We start from the raw sequence: 22,692 nt of genomic DNA, 5'->3' as shown, positions 1-22,692 counted from the left end.
TTTCGGATCCATGATTTGTTCATCTTTATGAACGTGAGTCTGTCTACATTATCAGTGGAGAGCCGCGTGCGCTTATCTGTCAGCACACCACCAGCAGCGCTGAACACACGTTCAGACAGAACGCTGGCTGCGGGGCATGACAAGATCTCCAAGGCGTAAGTGGCTAGCTCCGGCCATTTATCCAGATTGGAAGCCCAAAAAGAGCAAGGGTCCAGTGACACAGTCGTGGCTTCAATGTTTACTTGGAGATACTCCTGTACCATCGTCTCTAGGCGTTGACTATGTGTCAGACTTCTTGTCTCCTGTGGCCTTGCAAAGGATGGGCTAAAAAAGTGGTGAAATGATTCCGCAAAATTGATGTTACCAGCAGATACTGTGGTTCTGTTACGGTTTGAGTGCTGAACACTTGACGGTCCCACGGTTGGCAAGTTGGAACTGTGAGATTCACTACGTGCACCACTGGTATTTTGTGGAAAAGCACATGTAAGATTCTGCAACAGTCTCTGCTGATACTCCTGCATGCGTGCATCCCTTTCTATGGCAGGAATAATTTCTGCAAATTTACTTTTGTACCGGGGATCTAACAGTGTGGCAACCCAGTAGTCAGGATTATTTCTAATTCTCACAATTCGAGGGTCATGTTGCAGGTAGTGCAGCAAGAAGGCACTCATGTGTGTTGCGCATCCAGGAGCACCAAGTCCCTGTTGTGTTGGTGGCGAGGTAACAATCATGCTTCCTTCCTCTGTCCTCTCCCCCCAACCTCGCACAACAGAAATGTGATCAAGGTCTCCCTCATCTGATGAGTCTTCCATCAGTTCGTCCTCCACTTCTTCCTGGGCTCCTGCACCTTCCTCACTAGTTTGGCTGCTACCATGCGCCCTGGTAAAACCATCTCCCCCACCCTCACATGCCTGCCGCCTTGGTGCTGCCGACCGTCTGGACCTTGCAGATGTTAGCCCTTCCGCATACAACTCCTCCTCCTCTACTTCCTCCACCTCCTCTTGTGCCACCACCTGACTCCGAATTCTGTTTAACATGTGCTCCAGCATGTAAATCACCGGAATAGTCATGCTGATAATGGCATCGTCAGCACTAAACATCTTCGTCGCCATTTCAAAACTGTGCAGAAGGGTGCATAGGTCCCTGATCTGAGACCACTCCTCCAGCGTGATTTGCCCCACCTCTGAATCTCGTTGGCCCAGGCTATACGTCAGAACGTATTGCACCAGGGCTTGTCGGTGCTGCCACAGTCGCTGCAACATGTGCAGAGTTGAATTCCACCGGTTAGGCACATCGCATTTTAGCCGGTGAAGTGGCAGGCCCAACGACTTCTGTAGAGATGTAAGTCGCTGAGCTGCAGGATGCGAACGGCGGAAGTGAGCACACAGCGACCGTGCCCTCTGCAGAAGGCCATCTAGTCTGGGATAGTGGGCTAAAAATTGCTGGACAACCAGGTTCAACACGTGAGCCATACAAGGCACGTGTGTGACATTGCCCCGGCGAAGGGCCGCACACGGCCTTCCCTGGTTTCAGGTCCAGTGGAGACAACCATTCATGAAATTGGTTCTCCAGAGCTGACCACAACTCCTCAGCTGTGTGACTCACATTTCCCAGACATTTCAATGTAAAAACCGCCTGATGACATTGAGCCCTACTGCCAGCATAGTAAGGAGGTGTGCAGGATCCCTTCTGCGCAGTTAGAAAGCTTGTGGCATTACCAGACAGGCTTTGGGTGCAGGTGGAAGACCGAGAGGAGGTTGAGGAGGCAGAAGCAGTGGAGGATCTTTGACATAAAGAGGATTGACGCGCAACTCGTGGGGACGGCAAGACTTGGACAGCAGCCCCTTGTCCTGCTGTCACCATAGTTACCCAGTGCCCAGTCAGCGACATGTAACACCCCTGTCCATGCCTACTCGTCCAAGTGTCTGTGGTGAAATGCACCCTGTCACACACAGAGTTTCTCAAAGAAGCGGTGATGTTGTGTGCGACATGCTGGTGGAGCGCAGGCACACCTTTCTTTGAGAAGTAGTGCCGACTGGGCATCTGGTACTGGGGCACTGCGACGGACATAAGGTCTCGAAAATCCTCTGTGTCCACCAGGCGGAAAGGCAGCATTTCTGTAGCCAAGAGCTTGCAGATGGTGAAATTCAACCTCTTAGCTTTCTCATGGCTAGGAGGAAATGGTCTTTTACTTGTCCACATCTGAGGGACCGAGGGCTGGCTATTGTGCTTAGACGGGGTTGATAAGGGTGTCCCCGGCAAACTGCCGGTCTGTGAGGAAGATGCAGGCGGACATGTTAGGTTGCCTTGATCCAAAGGTGGTGCTATCGATGTCGGACAGCGCTCAACACCAGCTGGTGTTCCCACCTCCAAAGAAAATGATGACCTGCCAATCACGCTGGCTGTTGCGGGTAAAGAGGTGGCAGGTCTGCGCCCCAAAACAGGTGTGACTGCTGTCCCCCCAGTCACAGAGGATGAAGAGGCCGCGGATGCACAAGATATGGCAGACGGTGGTTGGCCCGGCCGGCTAGGCCGCATTGTAGCACACTGAGCTTCCCACTGCAACTTATGCTTCATGTCCATGTGCCGGTTCATGCATGAAGTACTCAAACTATGTATTTTTTGGCCTCTACTTAGCTTTTGCTGACAAATGTTACAGATAACACGAGTTGGGTCATCTTTATCGATCTGAAAAAATGCCCAGGCTATGCAAGGCTTAGCACCCATGCGACCTGAAGAGCCACCACGACTTGTGGTGAGAGGCAGAGTTGTGTTTGAGGATGCAGTTGTTGATGTGCTTCCAGTACTACGTCTCTGTCCAGGAAGGCGCAACCTGACCTCGTCGTCACTAGCATCTTCCTCCACCTCCTCTGCTGACCTCATCTCTTGGCTGACTGTGGGTTGACAGTAAGTGGGATCTCCAACCTCATCATCATCACCCTGTGTGTTATCACACCCGTCGTCCTCAGAGCCAACCTGTTCCTGCCCTGACAAAAAACTAAAGTTGTCGCTCCAATCAGGTATTTGAGTCTTATCATCGTCTTCCTCATTGTCTCCACCAACAGGAGTTACAGTTTGGGAATGAGGGTCTACATTATGGTCAGAACCTTCTGCGTCTGGTCCTGGATCCGACTCATAAAGATTCTGGGCATCAGTGCAGATCATTTCCTCGTCTGGATTCACAGAAGCGCTGGAGTCGACCTCTGATTCCCAGGCTATAGTATGAGTAAACAGCTCTGCAGACTCAACCATCTGTTCTACCTCATACTCAGACGGGCAGCTGGAGATTTGGGAGCTGTGAGGAAGCAAGTGCGATTTGGGTGACACCTTTGAGGACTGGAGTATTTGTGATGTTGAAGTTGATGTGGAGGAGAGCCCACTTAAAGGAGCACTTGATATCCGTTGAAGCACCTGCTGTTTTTGTGCCTCATCTGGAATTTGTAGCGATTGGCGTGGCCGTAAGAAAGGGATCTTATCACATTGTCCGCTAAAAGAAGTAGACATTTTAGTTTGGCTGGAAGATGGTCTTTCTTCTGCAGATGTTACTGTTGCTTTAACACCTACCCCACGGACACAACCTTTTTTCCCCTTCCCAACACGCCTATTCCCCTTTCCACCAGCAGCAGGCCTTTTTCCACTCATTTTGGTGGTTAACTAATTCACAACTCTGGAGTTGTTTGCACAAAAAAACAATGGATGGTAACCGAGCAGAGCTGAGTGGCCAAACTGTGGTATTAGGCCAAAACTATTGGCTGGGTTAGATGCAGAAAAAAATTATATTCAATTTGCAACCTGATGGAGGTCAGTATAGATGGACTAATACAACAAGTCCCACACACAGCTAGAAGCCCAATATTTTTTCAGAGGTAGATGCAGAAAAAAATATATTCAGTTTGCAACCTGATGGAGGTCAGTATAGATGGACTAACAGAGAAAGTCCCACACACTACTAGAAGGCCAAATATTTTTTCAGAGCTAGATGCAGAAAAAAATTATTTTCAGTTTGCAACCTGATGGAGGTCTGTATAGATGGATTAATAGAACAAGACCCACACACAGCTAGAAGCCCAATATTTTTTCAGAGGTAGATGCAGAAAAAAATATATTCAGTTTGCAACCTGATGGAGGTCAGTATAGATGGACTAATACAACAAGTCCCACACACAGCTAGAAGCCCAATATTTTTTCAGAGGTAGATGCAGAAAAAAATATATTCAGTTTGCAACCTGATGGAGGTCAGTATAGATGGACTAATACAAGTCCCACACACAGCTAGAAGCCCAAATATTTTTTCAGAGGTACTGTAGATGCAGATAAAAATTATTTTTAATTTGCAACCTGATGGAGGTCAGTATAGATGGACTAATAGAGAAAGTCCGACACAATACTAGAAGGCCAAATATTTTTTCAGAGCTAGATGCAGAAAAAAATTATATTCAGTTTGCAACCTGATGGAGGTCAGTATAGATGGATTAATAGAAAAAGACCCACACACAGCTAGAAGCCCAATATTTTTTCAGAGGTAGATGCAGAAAAAAATATATTCAGTTTGCAACCTAATAGAGGTCAGTATAGATGGACTAATACAACAAGTCCCACACACAGCTAGAAGCCCAATATTTTTTCAGAGGTAGATGCAGAAAAAAATATATTCAGTTTGCAACCTGATGGAGGTCAGTATAGATGGACTAATACAACAAGTCCCACCCACAGCTAGAAGCCCAAATATTTTTTCAGAGGTACTGTAGATGCAGATAAAAATTATTTTTAATTTGCAACCAGATGGAGGTCAGTATAGATGGACTAATAGAGAAAGTCCGACACACTACTAGAAGGCCAAATATTTTTTCAGAGCTAGATGCAGAAAAAAATTATATTCAGTTTGCAACCTGATGGAGGTCAGTATAGATGGATTAATAGAACAAGACCCACACACAGCTAGAAGCCCAATATTTTTTCAGAGGTAGATGCAGAAAAAAATATATTCAGTTTGCAACCTGATGGAGGTCAGTATAGATGGACTAACAGAGAAAGTCCCACACACTACTAGAAGGCCAAATATTTTTTCAGAGCTAGATGCAGAAAAAAATTATATTCAGTTTGCAACCTGATGGAGGTCTGTATAGATGGATTAATAGAACAAGACCCACACACAGCTAGAAGCCCAATATTTTTTCAGAGGTAGATGCAGAAAAAAATATATTCAGTTTGCAACCTGATGGAGGTCAGTATAGATGGACTAATACAACAAGTCCCACACACAGCTAGAAGCCCAATATTTTTTCAGAGGTAGATGCAGAAAAAAATATATTCAGTTTGCAACCTGATGGAGGTCAGTATAGATGGACTAATACAACAAGTCCCACACACAGCTAGAAGCCCAAATATTTTTTCAGAGGTACTGTAGATGCAGATAAAAATTATTTTTAATTTGCAACCTGATGGAGGTCAGTATAGATGGACTAATAGAGAAAGTCCGACACACTACTATTAGGCCAAATATTTTTTCAGAGCTAGATGCAGAAAAAAATTATATTCAGTTTGCAACCTGATGGAGGTCAGTATAGATGGATTAATAGAACAAGACCCACACACAGCTAGAAGCCCAATATTTTTTCAGAGGTAGATGCAGAAAAAAATATATTCAGTTTGCAACCTGATGGAGGTCAGTATAGATGGACTAATACAACAAGTCCCACACACAGCTAGAAGCCCAATATTTTTTCAGAGGTAGATGCAGAAAAAAATATATTCAGTTTGCAACCTGATGGAGGTCAGTATAGGTGGACTAATAGAACAAGTCCCACACACTGCTAGAAGGCCAAATATTTTTTCAGAGCTAGATGCAGAAAAAAATTATATTCAGTTTGCAACCTGATGGAGGTCAGTATAGATGGATTAATAGAACAAGACCCACACACAGCTAGAAGCCCAATATTTTTTCAGAGGTAGATGCAGAAAAAAATTATATTCAGTTTGCAACCTGATGGAGGTCAGTATAGATGGATTAATAGAACAAGACCCACACACAGCTAGAAGCCCAATATTTTTTCAGAGCTAGATGCAGAAAAAAATTGTATTCAGTTTGCAACCTGATGGAGGTCAGTATAGATGGATTAATAGAACAAGACCCACACACAGCTAGAAGCCCAATATTTTTTCAGAGCTAGATGCAGAAAAAAATTAGATTCAGTTTGCAACCTGATGGAGGTCAGTATAGATGGACTAATAGAATGATGCTATGCCCAAAAGATTTTACTTCACTAGGTGCAGTAAAAAAATTGGTATTCTATACACAGGTGGTATATCTTGCAACACAGATAGGCTACTCCACTGACTAACACACTCTGCAATAGGCAAAAACTATTAGCTTTGCTAGATTCAGCCAAATGCTGTGAAAAAAACTTGCACAGCACTGGCACAGACCTGCCTGGCAAAAACTGATAGGAACTGATGTAACCTAGTCCTGAAAAGGACTCCAATTACAATTAGTCTTTACTCCCACAACCTATCTATTTAAGAGCACAGACCTGCCTGATAAAAGTCGTAGGAAATGCTGTAACCTAGTCCTTAAAAGGACTGCAATCACAACTATTCCCTACTCCCAAGCTATCTGTATATTTGTGCGAAAATTGGCTTGAAATTAACAAGGTATAGCGCACACAGCAACAGCGGTGCCGTCTAACACGCAGCTGCAGCAGTGAGAAAATGGTGGCGACGGGGAAAATGGCTTGGTCTTATAGGGCAAGGACATGTGACATACACTGCCAATGACACATGCCCTTGCTTGTGTGAAAAAAAGCACTTCGCTCCGTGTGTGCGCTGCTGATAGGCTGACAGATTGCACCTCCCCACTGTAAATGCGGGAAAGAGAAAAAAAAATGGAGATCTTCATTGTTCCTGCAGAGATCCATCCCCTGCCACTCCCCCCACCCCGCTGTACACTCAAACTGCGTATTAACATTAATTTTCATCATTACTGAGAAAAAATCCAGTTATGATTTTGGTGCACGAACAGTTATCGAACATAACCTCGAACAGCCGAATTTTTCTCAAATTGTTCGTGTTCGCCGAACGGCTCGAACACCGCCCAAAACAGCTCGAATTTGAGATTGGCGAACAGTTCGAGTAGAACAACGCTCATCTCTAATCATAACACCTATGCTTGGAAAAGAAATTTTCCAAATACCACTTGCGAGTAAAAAATACCAATTTTATTAACAACAAATAGCGATTAAAAGATCATAAACAGATAATCACATAGAATTTTTTAAAAATATTGTCATGAGGAAAAGGATGAGACAAAAAATTATCAAGCGCACAGAGACAGAATAGGCATAAATATTCTGAATTACAGTAGATGATAACAGTAAAATCTCCCAGGCTAAATAATGGAGCAAGCCATATGGTGCAATTTATAACTAGAATAATGTCCACAAGTGTCCATGGATCACAAATAATTCAGACTAGTATGAAGAGAGTAACAGAAGAGTACTAGCATAGTTGCAAGCATCTAACCTAAATCATTATGCTTACCCATCAGGAGTATGGATAGGTTCTGTCTTATGCCATCAATAACGCCCTGACGCGCGTTTCGCACACCCTGTGCTTTCTCAAGGGGAGTGCTTGTGAGTGTTCAGACACCAATATATATATTTAAAAGAGTCTGGTGTAGGCCAAAGAACTAGAACTGTGGTTTTCCTTTTCCACGGTTCAAATCTCCTTTTTAGTACCCTTTTGCCATTGATAGTGCGAGTGTAAGCTATTTTACTTCATTTACAATGGGCAAGGCGCGTGGCAAGGGACGTGGAACTGGACGTTCTGGTGATGGTGCGTGCAGAGGACGGGGCCGTGGCCAAGGTGAAAATGTGCCACAATCAACAGCCGCATCTTCTCGCTCCCAGTTCTTGACCGAATTACTAGGGAAGCACACAGCAACACCACTATTGTGAACTGATCAGTGTGAACAGGTTATTAATTGGATAGCAGATAATACTTCCAGTCACCTGGGCACCACCACCTCTGGTCTGTCTTCCACATGGTCAAGTGTTAGTAGCTGTGAGTCTCGACTGCATACTCCTCCTCACCCTGATGCTCGTTCCTCCCACCATGCCGAGTGTCGTCAGACAGCAACTGATCCCAAAGTTGGACACTCTGAAGAGCTGTTCACTGGTCCATTTTCATACTTGTGCCCCTCGCTTGCTCCGCTTGAAGTGGTGGAAGAGGAGATCCCATGTAGTGATGGCCAAATATTTGAACAGCTACGGCCACAGGAAGGCGACGCTGGCAATTTGTCACAAGAGGTGGACGATGACGAGACAAAATTGCCACGAAGTGAGGAGGAGGACCGTGGTGTGGAAGTGGAAGAGGAGGAGGTGGTGGATGATCTAGTAACTGACCCAACGTGGCAGGAGGACATGCAGAGCGAGGCCAGCAGCACAGATGGGGAGGGAGGCAGAGTACCCCAACAGGCAGGAAGAAGCAGTGTGGTGGCCACAGACAGAAGGCGGGCAACCGTTCCCCGTAACACCAACACGAGGGACATTGCCAGAACAACCGGTAGGTCTTCCAGAGTCTGGAATTTTTTTAAAGATTCTGCTGATAACCCCAAAAAGGCAATTTTTACCACCTGCCAGGCCAGGATCAGCAGGGGTGACAAAACTACCAGCCTGACCACCACCTGCATGATCAGCACATCGCAGCAAAGCACCCGTCTTTGTGGGGCGAACCCCAGGGTCCACGACCAGTGTCAGCGGTTGTCACCACTGCTTCTTCTGCTGTTGTACATGTAAGAGAACCCCCTGCGTGCAAGGCTATCCTCTGTATGCATGCAAAGATGCCCCTCCTCTCAGTCTTCACTTGTTATGGCAGTTTCTCAAGAAACAGCATTAACGTCCACGTTCACGTCCCACCGCAGCGTTCAATTGTCCATATCCCAGAGCTTTGTACGAAAGCGCAAATTCGCATCCAACGCCCCACAGGCCACAGTCCTAAATTCGCACATTTCACGACTGCTTGCATTGGAAATGCTGCCTTTTAGGCTGGTGGAGACGGAATCCTTCCGCAACCTTATGGTGGTGGCCGTCCCTCGGTACTCGGTCCCCAGCCGACACTATTTTGCCCACTGTGCCATCCCCGCACTACACAAGCACGTGTCCCAAAATATCTGCCGTACCCTCAACAACGCAGTTACTGGAAGAGTCCACCTGACAACGGACACGTGGACAAGTGCTTGTGGCCAGGGACGGTACATCTCCCTGACACTGGGTAAACATAGTGGAAGTCGGGACCCAGTCGGATCTTGGGACGGAACACATCCTCCCCACACCGAGGATTGTGGGCCCTATGTCAGTCAGAGTGGCCCCCATAGTGTACAGCTCCTGCGCATCATCCTCCTCCTCCTCCTCATGTTCAGCCTCCATCTCAGATATCAACACACCATTTACAAGCTGGAAGCACTGTAGTACTGCCTCAGCCAAGCGGCAACAGGCTGTGCTGAAACTCATAAGCTTAGGTGATAAATCTCACACTGCTTGTGAGTAGTATACAGCTGTGAAAGAGCAGGCAGATCTGTGGCTGAGACCGCTGAACCTACATCCAGGTGTGACAATGGCCGTAACCTGGTTGCGGCTCTGAGGCGATGCGAGATCACACACGTACCATGCCTGGCTCATGTGCTTAACCTCGTGGTTCAGCGGTTTCTTAAATCATACCCTGAGTTGCCAGATCGGCTCGTCAAAGTACGCCGCCTGTCAGCTCATTTTCAGAAGTCGGCTACAGCTTCCGCCGCCCATGCTGTGTTGCAGCAGCGTATGCAGCTTCCGGCACACCGACTGGTGTGTGATATCCCCACGCGTTGGAACTCTACCCTCCACATGTTGCAAAAGATTTGTTAGCAGAAGAGAGCAGTTGTAGAGTACCAGCTGCAACAAGGCCGTCGATATTCAGGTCAGACTCCACACATAAATCCTCAGGAGTGGACCTGGATGTCTGACATATGTACCATCCTGACAAACTTTGAGGAGTCCACCAAGATGGTGAGTGGCGATGATGCCATCATTAGCGTCAGCATCCCACTTGTCTGTCTTTTGCAACGCTCTCTGCAGAAAATTAAAGAGGAGGCATTGCAGCCAGAGTATGATGAGATGGATCAAGAAGCCGTAGCGGGCGATTACATTCAGCCCAGCCTCATCTCATCCCAACGTGCATTGGGAATAATGAGGGAGAGGAGGAGGAGGAGGAGGAAGAACAGGAGCTGGTATGATGCGCTGTAGACGGTAGTACCTGTACAACTGTCATACTGTTGGTTCAGCGTGTGTGGCCTGAGGACAGGGGGAGGAGGAGGAGAGCATGGTCAGTCGTCATCTTGGTGAGGACACGGAAGTCTTGCCCGTTACCAGTCTGGCATGCATGGCTGACTTTATGTTACGCTGCCTTAACCTTGACTCTCGCGTTGTCAAAATGTTGGGTGACAGTCATTACTGGTTGGTGACACTTTTAGACCCCCGCTACAAGGAGAACTTTCACTCTCTTATTCCTGAAGTGGAGAGGTCTACAAAAATGGGGCAGTACCAGAAGGCCCTTGCTGCAGAACTGTTAAAAAAATTCCCATCTGAGCACGCTAGCTGCAGAGGTCACAGTTCATTGACCAACCATGGCGTACAGGCGAGAGAGATGCAATTCCAAACCAGCAGAGGCAGGGGAACACTGTCAACGTTCTGGGACAGTTTTCTGAGACCCGCCCAGCTTACAGGCCCTTAGGCACGGGGTACTCTCAGAAGGAGTGGAAAGTTTCAAAAGATGGTGAGGGAGTACCTTGCCGACCGTACCAGCATCCTCCGTGATTCCTCTGTGCCTTTTAATTATTGGGTATCCAAGCTGGACACTTGGAATGAACTCTCTCTGTACGCCTTGGAGGTCCTGGCCTGCCCTGCCGCTAGCGTGTTATCGGAGCGTGTTTTTAGTGCCGCTGGGGGAATTATAACTGATAAGCGCACTCGCCTATCAACTGACAATGCTGACAAGCCTCCCCTTATCAAAATGAACAAGGGCTGGATTGGGCCAGACTTCTCATCACCACCAAATGACAGCAGAGTAACAAAGTCAAATCCACTGTGTTGTTTCGGGAGGTGTATTCCCATGCACCGCTTCACACCCACACATGGGTATACACTTCCTCATTTCAGCTGTTTTTTGCTCTTCTCAGCCTCCACCACCACTATACCACCAGGGTGACCATGGTCCATGTTGCCAGCATTGCAAGTTCCTCCAACCTAATTTTTGGCAGCTTTTGCTTGGAAGGCATAGGCAAAGACTATGGGAGACCCACTCCCCAATAATGGAAATAATGTTTTTAATATGCTGTACTGCATGGCTCTTGTAAGGGGCATTAAAATTGTCTTGTTAAGCTACTGTGACCTCCACGTCTCTTCCACAGGGCATTGTTATTGTCTTTTTCTTTCACTGCGACCTCCACCACTCTTCCAAGGGGCATTAAAACCGTCTTGTTAAGCTACTGCGACCTCCACCACTCTTTCAAGGGGCATTGATATTGTCTTTTTATTCCACTGCGACCTCCACCACTCTTTTTTTTAAGGGGCATTAAAACAGTCTTGTTAAGCTACTGCGACCTCCACCACTCTTCCAAGGGACATTAAAACCATCTTATTAAGCTACTGCGACCTCCACCACTCTTCCAAGGGGCATTGATATTGTCTTTTTTTTCCACTGTGACCTCCACATCTCTTCCAAGAGGCATTTAAACCATCTTGTTAAGCTACTGTGACCTCCACGTCTCTTCCAAGGGGCATTGATATTGTCTTTTTATTCCACTGCGACCTTCACCACTCTTCCAAGGGGCATTAAAACTGTCTTTTTAAGCTACTGTGACCTCCACGTCTCTTCCAAGGGGCATTAAAACCGTCTCGTTAAGCTACTGTGACCTTCACGTCTCTTCCAAGGGGCATTAAAACCATCTTGTTAAGATACTGTGACCTCCACGTCTCTTCCATGGGGCATTGATATTGTCTTTTTATTCCACTGCGACCTCCACCACTCTTCCAAGGGGCATTAAAACCGTCTTGTTAAGCTACTGCAACTTCCACCACTCTTCCAAGGGGCATTAAAACCGTCTTGTTAAGCTACTGCGACCTCCACCACTCTTCCAAGGGGCATTGATATTGTCTTTTTATTCCACTGTGACCTCCACGTCTCTTCCAAGGGGCATTAATACCGTCTTGTTAAACCACTCTGAACTCCACAGCTCTTCCAAGGGGCATTGAAATGTTGTTTTTAATCAACTCTAACCTCCACGACTCTTCCAACAGGCATTGAATTTCCTCCTAATTTTAGTCAGTTTTTGCTTTTCAATGCATAGGCGAACACTAAGGGAGACCCACTCTCCAATAATGGGTAGAAAGTTTTTAGTACGCTGTAATCCACGTCTGTTTCAAGGGGCATTGCAGTTCCTCATAATTTTTGGAAGGCCTTCTATTCACTGCTTTGGCCAACAGTGTACAGGAGATCCAGTTGCTATAGATGGAAAAAACGGTTTAGTTAAGGCCCTCTGACCTCCATGTCACTTCCAAGGGGCATTGGAGTGCGTCGAAATTTTTGGTAGGCATTGCACTCTCTGCATGCCCTATAACTGTGTAGCCGAACCGCTCCTTTTGGTACAGAAACATATCCTACAAGACATGTGTGTTTGACTGGCCTGATATTGATGTGAATGGTCCCTGTTCCTCCGGCTCTTTCTCCTTTGCCACCACCTCATCCATCATTCATCACCTGAAGCTTTGTTTTAACGGGAGTCATAGAACTGGGATAGTAGCAGGAAAACATCCAGCAATCCTCGGAGGAGGTAGGATATGCGCCAAAACGCTGACCACCTCAGGCCTAGCCGCTACTACAGACATGCGCTTGCATTCCAAGGAACAGAAAGCTAAGCAGATGGATGGCCTCATGATCATGAATAATTTACTCGTTGTGTAGGAGGCTGACCACTGCTGCTGTCTACCTTCTGAACTTTGTGTTGAAGCCTGATTGACCCAGGACCCGCAATCCTCTATGTCTGGAGGACGTGTTGCATCCCAGTGTCCAACTGTGTCCCGGCTTCCACAATAGTAACCCAGTGTGAAGGCGTCAGTGAGATGGACCATCCCTGGCCACATTCACTTGTCCACGTGTTTGTGGTTCGGCTGTCCTTCAAATAGGGGCGGCTGGGGACCGTTTATGGACACCCGGCCCCCCCCTGGCGGCTGGGGACCAAGCGAGGACACACGGCCGCAGGGCGGCTGGGGACTGAGTATGGATACCAGGCCGCTGACGCAGCCATGACGTGGTGGCCAGATTCTGCCTCCACATGCCTAAAAGGCCCAATTTTAAGTGCAAGCAAGCAGTATGGTATTGCAGCCTGGGGGTGGGTGGGTGGCAGGCTGCATACTTGCGCTTGTATTGCAAGGAATGGGGGAGGTACAATTGAACACTGCCCTGGGACAAGGACTTGCACGGGGATAGTAGCAAGTCTGCATCTTCTGATGCGGCAAGGATCACTTCTGATGGGCACACTTTTAGGAAGTGACCTGGGTGTCAGAGATGCTTCCAGGTGTCTTCCCCAGGCTGTTCTTATGTCTTTTCAGCACTGTATGCATGTGTCACACAGCACATGGCCAGATAAGGTTGTAAAATGTCAAAATTACATTTCCCGGTGAATGCATTTGTCATGGTTGAAAGCAATACAAAAGGGAAAAAACGCATAAAAAATGCTACTTGTGAGCATAGCCCAAGGTGTGGAGGAGTATTTTTGTTTTTGGTTATTTATTTATTTTACCTTGTACACAAGTCTTTACCCTGGAAAGGATGTTCCTTAACATATTTCACAGAAAAGCAGCTTCAGTTTCGTTTTTGAACGTTTTATTGTGAGCCCGTAAAAGTGGCTTAATACCTCTGACCGTGTTGTTGACAGCAGTGACCTGGGGGTCAGAAATGCTTCCTGTGGCGATCATCATGCTGTTCCCATGATATTTGAGCACTGTCACTATCGTTTTGGGCACTTTTTAGGCTTTCTACAGACTGCCGGGGGTGCCGCCGCAAAAATGCTAGGGTCTCCCATAGACTAACATTGGGCTCGTTGCTCGGGTCGAGCACCCGAGTATCACGGTGAGCTCGGCCCGAGCTTCGAGCACCTGAGCATTTTAGTGCTCGCTCAACACTAGTAATATCACAATCAAATCAACCTATACAATGCTTAAAATTGCTCTCTTTTGCATTTCTGCTTAACTGTTTAAAATCATGGCAACTACATAAAATACAACTCATGCCACACAGAACAAAGTCTGCTTCAGCTATATATATCAAAAATAATAATAATATGATCCCCAAAGTGCAAAAGAAAAAATGAAAATTTTATTAATATCTCTAAGGCTAAAATTAATTAAAATCTTACAGTCCAGTACTTAAATTGAAATAAAGTCAAATCAAAGCAGCATCACACAAAAATCCCTGTGTAATCTGGAGCTTAAAGAGAATCTGTCAGCAGGTTTTTGCAACCTCATCTGAGACCAACATAATGTAGGCAAAGAGAAGCTGAATCCAACGATGTATCACTTCGTTTAATGGGTGCAGCAGTTCTGGCACAATCAGAGCTTTTAGATTTAGCATGTAGCAGAGCTGAGAAAGCTAATATCGCCCACACCAGGGTCTCTATATACAATGGCTATAGACTCTGAGCTGCTTATCAAAGAAGAGGGCGGAGTCAGACTTGGGTTCAAAATGATAAGCTCCTGGTGCTAAAACAATCATTACAGATAAACAAAACCACAGAGCTTGATAAGAGAGGCTTAGCTGAAATCTTGTTTTTTAACCCTTAAAGCATACTGTCTTGAGCTTACATAACAAAAACCTGATGACAGATTCTGATTAAGTTTTAATGTTTATGAGCAATTATTACTTAAGCTGTGATAGCTATGACAACATTAAAAACACTAATTCAGTGCTGTAACTAATTTAAAAAAAATGTCAGTATGCTGTTTAGCTTTTCAGATGATGTTGAAAGTGAAAAATATTTTAAAAGCAATTTTTTTAACTCCTTTGCATTATGTTCTGTGCACATTACGACAATACAGTTATTCATAGATCAAAAGTATTTTTCTAACGGCATGATGTAACTCAGACTCTCAGACATCCTGGCTTATGTCCTACATCTTCCCGGTACAAGACTCATGTACCGTAAGAATGAATGATTGTTCAACTTCTGTGGACGTGATAAGTATCAGGACACTGTTGTAGAAGTGTTTACTTTGCAATGTACTAGAAAATTGATATAATAAAATTCAGTGTGTCCTTCACACCGATAAGCACATAGATCTGCATTCAGACTGGCTTTATTGAGATTGTGAGCAGAATTTGTTTTCTTCTTTTAAGAATTGTATATATACTGTTTTTGTATAAACAGTGGGAGAAATACTTATTTGATCCCTTGCTGTTTTTGTAAGTTTGCCCACTGACAAAGACATGAACAGTCTATAATATTAAGGATAGGTTAATTTTAACATTGAAAGATAGAATATTCAAAACACATCAAGAAAATCACATTGTATAAATTAGATATTTTTTTTGGCATTTTGCAGTGATAAATAAGTATTTGATTCCTCTGACAAACAACACTTAATACTTGTTGGCAAAACCCTTGTTTGCAAGCACACCAGTCAGACGTTTTTTGTAGTTGATGATGAGGTTTGCGCACATGTCAGGAGGAATTTTGGTCCACTCCTCTTTGCAGATCATTAAGATTTTGATGCTGTCGCTTGGCAACTCGGAGCTTCAACTCCCTCCATAAGTTTTCTATGGGATTAAGGTCTGGAGACTGGTTAGGCCACTCCATGACCTTACTGTGCTTCTTTTTAATTCACTACTTTGTTGCCTATGTTTTGGGTCATTGTCTTGCTTGAAGATCCAGCCACGACCCATCTTCAATGCTCTTACTGAGGGAAGGAGGTTGTTGACCAAAATCTCACGATACATGACTGTGCCACTCCGAGCTCCAGGTCCATGGGCAATTTTCCAGGTCTTGCTCTCATAAGGTACGCTGGGGTACAATTTGTAGAACTCACGGGTATGTGGTTATACAGGTCCACTAGGTCAGGTAGCTTTTCTGGCCACTGGTTCCTTTCTTCCAAAGGTAGGGTTTTCAACAGGACTATAACGATGTTGCTCATTTTTTCGCACATACCGTTGGTTTGTGGATGATATGGCGTAGTCCGGATCTTCTTGTATCCATACAGGTGGCAGAACTCCTTGAATAGCTCAGCTTCGAAAGCAGGGCCTTGATCTGTGAGCACCTTTTCCAGATATTCATGGGGTCTGCAGAAGTAGGCTTGAAACGTTCTTGCTGCAGTTTCTGCTGTCAGATCCTTGACAGGGGCTACCACCAGGAAACGGGAATAGTGATCCACCATGGTCAGGGCATAGTAGTAGCCTGATCTGCTGGGTGACAGTTTGACGTGATCCAGAGCGACAATCTCCAGGGGTTGGGTTGTTTTGATGGACTGCAAGGGTGCTTTCTGGCTGCCGTAGTCTTTCCTTCTGAGGCTACAGGGTCCAAAATTCCGGCACCACCTTTCTATGGAGCTCTGCATTCCAACCCAATAGAACCGGTCCTTCAGCAGGGTCTCCAGCTCCTTCCAGCCAAAGTGACCTGCTTGATCGTGGTAGGCCTCTAACACCATCTGGATATCTGTCCTGGGTACAACAATCTGCCACACCATTTCATGGGTCTTGGGGTTGACATACCTTCTGCACAGCTTCTCTCTGTAGATGAACAGCCAGCTTCTCTCATTCCACAGGTGTTTGGCTTGTGGGGGAGCATCTTTCACCAGGTGAGAACCTTCTTGGGTTATCAGTCTTTTGATGAGGCTGACAACCGGGTCACTGTCCTGGGTCTCCTTCCAGCTGTGATGCGGTAGAGGGTTTGGCGTCCTACCATGACATCTTCTGGAGGCGTGCTGCTCGTGGACCATTCCATTTCTGTGGAAAGCAGGTAGTTCAATTTCTTCGAGATCATTCTCTTCATCCTTGGTGTCCGACTGGTGGGGCATTCTTGACAAGGCATCAGCATTGGTATTCTTGTGACCTGCCCGGTACACCTCCAGGTGTGTCAAGGAATTATTGTCGGTAAAGGCTGTGAATTTAGTTGAGGCTAGGTAATGCTTGAATCTTTCAGTGATAGCCCAGACCAAGGCCAGGAACTCCAGCTTGAAGGAACTGTAATTCTCCGGGCTCCTCTCAGTAGGGCGAAGCTTCCTACTGGCATACGCAATTACCTTTTCTCTGCCGTTTTGCTTCTGGGACAACACAGCTCACAGTCCCTCATTGCTGGCGTCGGTGTACAACAGGAAAGGCTGGCTGTAGTCAGGGTAAGCCAGGATTTCTTCACCAGTTAGGACTTCCTTCATTACTGCAAAGAATTCAGCCTGTTCCTTACCCCACTGGAATGGGGGATTTTTACCACTCTTGGACTGTCCTACCAGGAGATCTTGTAAAGGTGCTGCCTTTTTGGTGTAATCCTTTATGAACCTCCGGTAGTACCCGACCAGTCCCAGAAACTGACGTACTTCCTTGATGTTTCTCGGTTCAGGCCACTTCTGGATGGCAGTGACCTTCTCCGGGTCTGGTGCTACTCCCTCCGAGCTGACTAGGTGTCCCAGGTACTGAACCTTCTGTTTGAGCTGGTGGCACTTGGAAGGTTTTAGTTTCATCCCATACCGGGACAATGCTTCAAATACCTCTGCCAGGTGCTTCAGATGGTCTTCATACGTTATCGAGTACATGATAACGTCATCCAGGTACAGCAAAGTTCCGGTGTCCTAAGCAACACTCTATCAGCCTCTGGAACGTCCCGGTGGCGTTGCAGAGCCCAAATGGCATACTGTTGAACTCGCATAATCCCATCGGGGTGGTGAAGGCTGTCTTCTCCCGGTCTTCCTCAGAAACAGAGACTTGCCAGTACCCGCTAGTGAGATCCAATGTAGAGAAGTAATTGGCTGATTTTAGTGCAGCCAGGGATTCCTCTGTACGGGGCAAAGGGTATGCATCTTTTTGTGTTATTCGATTAATTTGTCTATAATCTACACACATTCTCATGCTACCATCCTTCTTTCTGACCAGGACCAGGGGAGCTGCCTAGGGGCTACAGCTATCCCTTACTACCCCTGCCTTTTTCATGTCATGCAACATTTCCTTGGCTTTTTGGTAATGTGCTGGTGGTACGGGTCTGTAACGCTCCTGAATGGGTGGATGGTTACCGGTGGGTATGTGGTGTTGTACCCCTTTAACCCTTCCAAAATCAAGTGGGTGTTTACTAAACACTTGTTCATATTCCTAAACCACTCTGTAAACACCGTGTGTCTGATGGACAGTGGTGGCGTCAGTCCCATCATGGAGCTATTGACACCAATCCTCCATCTGATCTTCGGAGTCATTGTCCTCCACTGTATCAGATGGGGTCAAGGATTCCACTGTGTGTATGGCATCATTATTCACAGTATACAATCTGGCAACAGGGGCGTATCTTGGCAATTTAACTTCCTCCTCCCCACAATTTAGGAGACGTACAGGTACCCTTCCATTGTTTACATCAACCACCCCTCTAGCAGTTAGGAGTGTAGGTCTGTGTTCTGAACTGATGGGCTCAACTACCACCTGGTAGTTCTGTCCCTTGAGACCTATTGCTGCCCTACACCAAATCAGCATTTCACTCATTGGGGGAATCACAATGGGTATCGGGTCTGTCACCCGTACATTACCAATCTCACCACCTGTTAGTTTTACCTGTTGCTGGTACAGGAGGGCTCGAATTTCTTTCTGGAGCACCTTCCTCTGCCCTGGTTTGGCGGTGTCACCAATCTGTTGGAGTAAAAACAGCACTTCTCCCAAACAGTTACCAACAATATTCGTACCAAGTATCATATACGGATTGGTATCGCCAGGGTTAGATTCTATGACAATTAGTCCTTGGTCTTTTAGTTCCACTCTCCCCACCTTCACTGTCACGTCCTTAACCCCTACTAGGTTAAGAGAAAGGCCGTTAGAGGCATACACATAGTGGTTCGGGGCTGGCGCGTGGAGTTCATCTATGGACCAGTACCTTTTGTAGAGGACATCAGGTATGATGGTTACCTGTGAGCCGGTGTCCAGTAATGCAGGTGTTGCTATGCCGTTCAGCACCATGGACAGGAAAGGCCTTCCTCCTTCAAACCGATCGTACCAGCTTGATGGGCCTGATTGATCTACTCCTGGGTGTCGTCCCTTGGCCCCAGGGTTTGCCCGTTTAATGGACAGTTCCGCGCGGTGTGGCCTGCCTTGTGGCAACGGTAGCAGATGAAGTCCGGGGTGGCGTTGTCCTCCTTCTCCTCATCCAGGGGACATCTTCAGGACAGTCGGCGAGTAGGATCCCTCCTTCCGGCTCGGGCTCCATCTGTAGCTGCAGGGTGCTCAGGACAGTGGCCAGGGTTTTACTTAGCTGACGCACTTCAGAGCGCAGGCTTTCCAGCTCGCTAGGGTTCACTGTCTGCATTTTTGTTTCAGCCGTTAATGAAGGAGCAGTGGGTGGCCCCACCCTGGTAACACTGGATAGCAGTATCTGATGGTTCCAGGGGCTGCAGACCCTTAATAGCCATGTCCTTCAGGGCGTCAAAGGTGGCATTTGGATGATCTAAGGCCCACCACCATACGGTTCTGCTCTCCTCCTGAGACCTCAACCCCCGGATGAACTGTTCTGTCTGCATTTTGTCCTCACCATGTATGCTGGCTGGACTAACCTGTTTCAGGGCCCGCAGGGCTTCCTGTAAGCGCCAGGCATAGTCGCGGATACTGTCCTCAGGTTTCTGGGTACAGTGGAAGAACCTCATCTGGAGATCTGTCTCAGTGCGGTTTTCAAAGACAGTTTACAGTCTCTTAATGATAACGGATACTGATTCCTGGTCTGCGGCTGGCCAGGTTTCAACTTCCCGCTCTGCGGCACCAGTCTATTGTCCCAGCACAACAGCGGCTCTCTGCTTACCAGTCATTGAATACATGGTCAATACACCGCATATCTTTCTCTTGAATCCAGACAGGGTGTCTGGCTTGCCATCATACTGGGGAAGCCATTTAGCTCTGGGGATGTACGGCAGGGCCATCGGCATGACTGGAATCGCGACTCTGCTGGTGGGGCGGCTGCTCTGGCCTGAGCAGCGCTGGGCGCGAGTTGAGCATCAGGAGCGTTAACCGGTGCTCCAGCGTTTTGCTGGTCGTCGGCCATGGTTGCGCCCCCCCTAGTGAAGTGGCCTACCTCCTTTACTTTTGATCGGGTAGGCTGCAGCTCCGCGGACGACGGTCTCCTTCCAGGACATGACGCTTCCTGGAGCTGCGTCAGAGCGCGAGGCGGGGCTTGAGTTTCACGCGCTTCCAACAGTCACGCATTTCTGGCTCCCGCAGATACGCCCCTCTTCTTCCCGCGCGGTGACGCGGTAATGGCGGCGATGTTCACCACAGTTAAAACACAATTCAATACGGCACACAGTACTCGATGGGAACGGGCACAAAATCCTGTTCGTGAAGCCAGGAAGAGAGATGTGTCACCCAGGGGGACATAGGGGACTCGGTACCCAGACCTTTTACCTTGCTTAGGAGGTCACGGCAGTCGGCTCCCGGGCCCGTACTCTGGGGTCTCTCTTGAAAAAGGGGTTTTTAGTGTATAGTTTGTTTCGCGATGCCACCTGTGGTTTCCGGTAATGGTTACCGGCAGTGCTGCAGACCTCGGGGGGTGATGAAATGGCAGCTGGGATGTTTCTGCTCCCCACAGGTAGAGCGGACCCCCGGGGCAGAGTTGATGGAAGGATGCAGGTGAAAGATGGCCAGGTCAAGGTGAATGACGGACACGCACACAGGGGGTTCGCTTCAGTACCTTTACTGGAGTAACGGCAGGTATGGTCCATGGTACTTGCTAGGAAGGGTGCACTTCAGGACTTCTCCCCAGTGAGCGGGTATAAGGCCTCCTGATCCGTGTCTCCCTCTCTCTAAGCTTCTAGCCAGCCTGGAACTTGGCCTAGCTTCTGTGTTGTGTTGCTCTCTCACCTGACCGCTTGGTAGTAGGACCTTTCTTTGGCAACCACTATCCCTGGATGCCGCGGCCTTCGTGGTTCCTAGTCCTGTTATTGCTGGTAGCTTCAGGATGACCAGGGTTCTGGAAGCCTCCTGGTATGCCGGTTGTCCCTACTGGGTATAGAGGACCCTGTAGGGGCGGACCCAGTGTCCGGTTTGTGTCTTGGGGTGAGCCTATGATGCTCCTCTGCCCCCTCAACTCCTCTCTCCTCTCCTTACTGCCTCCGGCCACACTCGGGGCCCTCAATCCAGCAGCAGACGGGCTGCGTCTTCACTGCCCTCAGTGGCAGCACACTCTCTGAACTCTCTCACTCAACTGAACTGCCTGACTCCACCATCCATATATATATCCCTAACAGGGCTCCCTCTGTTGGTATAAGGTGGAAGGGTGGAGATGTTTGCATGTGATGAGGGCCTCTTGTGGAGAAGTCCATCCATGCACCCTTTTGGGTCCTGTGGTACCTGTGAACAGCAGGGTGCCACAGTCATCATGTTCCCTTTGCAGAAAAGCACCCCCAAAGTATAATGATTCCCTCACCATGCTTCACAGTTGGGACGATGTTCTTAGGGTTGTACTCACCCTTCTTCTTCCTCCAAACATGGCAAGTTGAGTTAATGCCAAAGAGCTCAATTTTTGTCTCATCTGACCACAGCACTTTCTCCCAATAGATCACAGAATCATCCAGGTGTTCATTGGCAAACTTCAGACGGGCCTGCACATGTGCCTTCTTTAGCAGGGGGACCTTGCGGGCACTGCAGGATTTTAAACCTTTAAAGCATAATGTGTTACCAATGGTTTTCTTGGTGGCTGTGGTCCCAGCTGCCTTGAGATCATTAACAAGTTCGTCCCCTGTAGTTTTAGGCTGATCTCTTACCTTTCTCATGATCAAGGATACCCCACGAGGTGAGATTTTGCATGCTGCCCCAGATCGATGTCGATTGACAGTCATTTTGTATTTCTTCAATTTTCTTACTATTGCACCAACAGTTGTCTCCTTCTCACCCAGCGTTTTGTAGCCCATTCCAATTTTGTGCAGGTCTATGATCTTGTCCCTGACATCCTTAGAAATCTCTTTGGTCTTGCCTGTGTTGTAGAGGTTAGAGTCTGACTGATTAATTGAGTATGTGGACAGGAGTCTTTTATACAGGTGACTATGTAAGACAGCTGTCTTTAATGCAGGTAACAAGTTGATTAGGATCGTCTAACTGATGTGTAGGAGCCAGAACTCATAATGGTTTGTAGGGGATCAAATACTTATTTCTCAGTGCAAAATGCAAAAAATAATTATCTAACTTATACCATGTGATTTTCTTGATTCTTTTTTGGATATTCTATCTCTCAATGTTAAAATTTACCTACCCTTAAAATTATAGACTGTTCATGTCTTTGTCAGTGGGCAAACTTACAAAAACAGTAGGGGATCAAATACTTATTTCCCCCACTGTATATATGTATGTGTGTGTATGTGCAATTTCAGAGTCTGGTGACTCAGATAAACTTATCCTCAGAAGCAAAGGTGACTCTTGGTCTTCCTTTCCTGGGGCGGTCCTCAT

The sequence above is a fragment of the Phyllobates terribilis genome, unplaced genomic scaffold (assembly GCF_046119375.1).
Source record: "Phyllobates terribilis strain yellow unplaced genomic scaffold, ASM4611937v1 Scaffold_11__3_contigs__length_659146591, whole genome shotgun sequence".
Classification (NCBI taxonomy): domain Eukaryota; kingdom Metazoa; phylum Chordata; class Amphibia; order Anura; family Dendrobatidae; genus Phyllobates; species Phyllobates terribilis.
Note: the sequence above shows the minus strand (reverse complement) of the source record.